The sequence below is a fragment of the Daktulosphaira vitifoliae genome, unplaced genomic scaffold (assembly GCF_025091365.1).
Source record: "Daktulosphaira vitifoliae isolate Bord-2020 unplaced genomic scaffold, ASM2509136v1 Scaffold_4, whole genome shotgun sequence".
NCBI classification, from domain to species: domain Eukaryota; kingdom Metazoa; phylum Arthropoda; class Insecta; order Hemiptera; family Phylloxeridae; genus Daktulosphaira; species Daktulosphaira vitifoliae.
The window spans coordinates 17,718,089-17,723,786 of NW_026099575.1; positions in this window are offsets into that span (position 1 = coordinate 17,718,089).

A 5,698-nucleotide genomic window follows, 5' to 3' on the forward strand; every position below is an offset into this window, starting at 1 on the left:
GAACTCAATAACTTAAGTTTACGTGAGGGACCTTTATACTATACTATTTTAAACGATTTTTACTTTAAATAAACTTCTTAGAAGTAATCAAAAAAGTTAGAAAAACTACACATTTACTATATACATTACTACGCTAACTTATCACAGTATTATAAATTAACTTTTTATTAAATACATATCTATAAGATGACTTATATTTACAAGAATTTATGTTATAATCTGATCATAATTGACTTATTTTTCTTTATGTTTTCACTTTCAAATGTTATTGTTATTATCAATTGTTTTTATCAAAAAGAAATATTTTTCCGTTGATACATATTTATTTATACGAAAAAAAGTGCATTTAATAGTGATTGAATAAAAAAAAACCCCAGCGCAATGGGGACGTGACATAGTTGGGTCCAGTATAGATGATATCTGACAGTGATTAAAATCACTATCATAAAAAACGCTTCGATGCAAATCTGTAAATAATGTTTAATTTTAAAAATTAATGGATTATTCTAAAAGCTACATGATATCCTATTTCCATTGCCTTATTTATATTCTGATTACAAGTTTTATGTTTTACAAGTGTAATATATGAATAAATAAATATATATATATATATACTAATACTATAAAAATATAAATAGTACTTATCTTAAAAAAAATATAATGAACCATATATTTGTTAAAAAGTTATAGCTTTATAAAGTTAAAATATAAAAAAGAATTTTTCTACGAATATCGTATTTTTTTTTTTAAGTTTAATGTACGTTTTCACAATGAAGACAAAATAAAGTTCGAAATTTTTTTTTTCCATAATAAAGTATGTTATACAAGAATTAATTTAAGATATATATAAAAGTGTCAGAGTTTCCGAAAAACTTTCAAAAATTAAGTTGAAAAAGTTAATTTTTTGTGAAAAATTGTCATTTTGAATTCCCTCATTGGGCAGGTAAAGGGTCAGATTTATAAAAATATATATCAAATAATTGATAAAGATATAATGTATTTATAAAAATTAATTATATTGAGTTGGTCATTTTTGAAAAAGTTATAGTAGTTTTAAGCAAAAAAGAATTTTAAAAATGTCGAAAATAAGCGATTTTTATAATTGTAATGTTTTTAGAAATTATCCCCATTTACGGGGAACGAGTGAAATTTTTTCAATATTTGAGAATAATATCTTCGATTAGATACGATTTGTGATCTTTTGGCGAGTCATTGAAAGAAATCGGTTGGGCTAGAGCTGATAAAAAATGATATCAGACACAAAAAAAAAATTTAAAAAAAACACATCACAGTAAAATTAATACCTTCGCATCGAAGCTAAAATAGAATTTATTAAACTTTAGCTTTGTGATTAATATTATGATTCATATTATGGTAAAAATAAATAGCGTTACAAAAATATAATCGATCAGAAAAATAAACTGAATACTTCAATTATTAATAATTTATCTATATAGTATTTGTATTATGACAGTATATTTTTAGATATTTTACATTTTGTATTCTGTTTCGATTAAAATAACAAATGGATCAGACAGTATAATTCTTGCATAAGTTCAACCTTAATAAGTCACACAAGATATATAAAACTGACTGGAATATTAATTCAAATTATTTTCATAAAGCTTAATTTATCAGTAATCTCTAAGAGAAACTCTACAGCTAAAATAATATCTGTAAACTTCTAGGTAAGATTAGTAAATCAAAATGTAACATTATCAGATAGAAGTTTGATGGTGTTGCCGTAATAACGTTATGTGATATTTCTATAAAAACAAATATAGTTCTCACTTAAAAGTAATTGTTAGTGTATAGTAAATAACACACGTTCTTATTGAAAAATAATGAGGTATCGCGAAACACAAAGGGAAATATTAGATAACTTTTTATGTTTAGAGTTCATACTAAAACAGTTTTATTTTTCGTTTGTCGAATGATTAATTTGATTTCCGGAAAGTTAACATACCAATTTTTTATATCGCATAATTCTTTAGGACTTTTGGTTAACGTTATATTTTTACGAGAAAAAGAAAAGAACTACAAATTTAATTAGTATTTGAGTATTTAACAATTTTTCATTTTAATGTTTAAAAAATTATACATAATATTTGTTATTTACATAAAACTTATCAAAATATTTATTTTTGTTTAACGTTAAAACTTTAGCACATTGTGTAAAATGAACGTTTGTTAATTTTCATAAAATTTAAGTGAAACCCTTTCAAGTTGAAATTTCACACAGGCGCCCAACGGTATTTCAAATAGCTTAATGATTTAAAGGAATTTCGAATATTACATTGATGTATTCATTGTATTACATTTTACACTAACCCAAATGGATTGAATAAACAAGTAATATCTTAGGTTAACGTTCGCTTGGAGAGTTTTGTTATTTAATATAAAAACTTCTAGGTATGTTGAAATTATGGTAACCAGCTACTATAATTTCAACATACAATAGTGAGCGAGATAAAAATTTTAGTAATTGAAAATCACATTTGGTAATGACTCGTGATAGAAGAAAAAATTAAATTATTATCGTTTTGTAAACTTATCTTTTTTGTCAAGGATTGGTAGTCGGTCATTTACTTACCTTTGCTATTATTAATAATCAGCTGTGGTATGAAAATATATATACTTTGCAATTATGAAGAGAAAGAAAATCGAATGGACGTACTTGCCTTGTTGTAAATTTAATTGAATTATATGTATTTACAATCTAATATTTAGTACAATATTAGAAACTATTGGTTTTTATAAAACCAATAGTTTGTAATAATAAAAGGTTTTAAAAAAGAAAGAAAATATTTTTACTCTAAATAAAAAGATAAGATTAAATTATTTTATAAATAAATTTGCTTGGCGATTAAATACAGCAAGTATACGTATTATCAAGTCATATGAGCTATGAATTTTTACGGCCACAAATAGTGTACTAGGAGTTTGAAAATTGTATTTTATAATACTATAATATTTAAATTTATTGGACGTTTGAAAAGTGCATTTGCTTGTAAAAAAAAGACAGTGTCCATAAATTTAGCGTTAAAAAAAAAATACTCATAAATATATACACATACGTTGTATGAAAAACAAAATGACTTTTTTTACTCGATATTATTGTTGAATAATAGCGTACGGGCGGAAAGGACCCTTCGGATGTCACACTAACGCGTAGGGTATCCATCACCAAGTATTGTCTATTCGGACAATGTGTTGAATATCGAGTTGGAATTTAATTTAATTTTCAACTGTAGTATTTCAATTAATGACGCAGTATATAATTATAGTTATTTTTTTTTATAATTTTGCATCACAAAAATCGAAAATAATCAAAAATATTATTGTTTTGGTTAAACGTAATACTTGCAATTTTTTTATTGAAAAAATTTTTACTAATTAAAATGTGTTAGTTATTTTCTTAACAATTATTATTAAAAGAAAAAAAAATCATTAAATCAAACTCTCGGTACTAAATAAAATATTTATTATTGTAAAAAAATAATCAGTATTTACATTTGAAGGGAGAGATTTATCTATGGAATTATATTTAGTGATCAGTTAATATCACTATACATTTAAGTTTGAGTATTTGGAAAAATATTTTTATTAATAATGATAATTTAATCAATGAATGCCAATGACTCAATGAAATTAATTTAGAATAAAATTTTCATAATTAAATAACTGTTTGCCTCGCAGAACAGTGTTCTTTTTCGGGTGTTCAACTATTAATAACATATTTCAATTTAAATTTTTATAAAGGAAATAAAGTTTTGTTCTATATTTTATGTAATATCTACTGCAACGGGGAAAAAAATGAATAAAAAATGTTATAAGAGAAAATGCCTAAAGAGGAAATATTCTCATTTCCTTTAACTCTTTAAAAGCCTTTATCCTAATATTTAATACTATTAATACTTTGTAAATAATATGTATGTGTATTATATTACATAAACGCAAAATTTTTTAGTTTTTTATAAAGTTTATTCGAAAATACCAGAGGAAATATATGGAATCTCATATCTTACTAATTAAAAAATACCCCACAACTTATAATATGTATAATTTTTATTTAAGCATCATTTATAATAATTATAAATATATAATAAAAAGTTATGTAACAAACAGATATAAGTTTGAACAAGTTTGGATTCCACATTCACGTATATGTACAATATCTTGTTGAGCATACTAATTGTATGTATTTCGAAGAGAGTATAATTAACACACTATTGTTGAAGCGAAATCGATTCCAATTACAATTGGTGTACTGCTTATTTTACAACAAACTAGCACAATCTGCTATTGCCATTTTTTCTCCTTTATTAAGTAATAATTTTGTTTTATAAGCTAGTCGCATTATTTTATTTTTGCATTTCACGTCTAAATAGTCTTCACGATTTTTGAAATATTTAAAATATTTTAGAATACTCGACACCGGCATAAATGCGCTCATTGTCCATAACACTTTACGGCGACAGTGTATGTGCTTGTTTTTTAATAAGCTTATAAGAGTAAAGTGGTTTTAATGCAAAACAACGAAGTGAAATTTATTGGTAATAGGAATATGGGCAGATACCGCCAGGATACTTCATTTAGCGACAATGCACATGTATACTTTTGTCAGAGTACATAAAGGGAACGGATAGGAAAAAAAACTGACAATATATCTTGTCAGATAAATAAACCCATAAAAAAAATAAGTACACCGTGTGTAACGTTCCGATGCGACTTTTGATGATAAATAAGAGAGATCATGAAATATTCAAACAAAAGAGCTATATAGGTAATCGTCGGTGAAGCTCCGGGCGATTACGTTCCGTGTCAGTTGATATTATATAGTAATAAGGTGACACAATAAACGTCTCACGGTAAGCCGCTCGCCAATAATCAACTTCTCCGGCGTTCCTACGGTCGTTAACGAAAAAAAAATCGCAACACGAAACGCGCCGCAACGCCGTTGTCGTCCCACGAGACTAGTCATTAAAACTGAGGGCGGCGGACAACGCGTTTATATTAATATTATAATAACGGTGACGGCAGTGAACGGCTAACGAACCCCGTGGCGTCTGTATTACTGCGGTAATACTATATTATATTATATATTATTATTGCACCCGCCGCGCAACGATTGGCGGGGAAAGTCGCGGCGGACCGTTAATGAACTCCGTACAATAACTTTCAGTTGGCATGACGTTTGGTAAATTGTGCTCGGGGAGAAGAAGCTTCACTGGTGTTTTGTGCAGTATTAACGATAATGCTAGTGCGGAGAAGAGTTAAGTTATATCTCATTTTTGGTCCAGCACGACCGCTTACACACGTTAAACCACCTCGCCTTCGTCACGATAATGATGAAGACACGCCGCTGTAGGTAGTTGTTGGCATTGTTCAGAAGTAGATATACAACTGTGCATGAGGGACGTTACTGTCTAGATGATGTGCCGGCGGCTGTTCCTTAAATCTTTCCATACAGTGTTCTACCACTATTGGTCGATATAATATATACATATTCCATTCTTATATATGTGTGTGTGTGTGTGTGTGTGTGTGTTACTGTAACGTCGAATATAAATCCGTTCCCCTAATGCGTCGATTTAACGCTGAAAACTACCCTCGCACTGCTCAATACCAAGAAAGTCACAATGTGTGTACTACCTACTCAAATACATATTGAAAAATCTTTTATCCTCTACTCTAC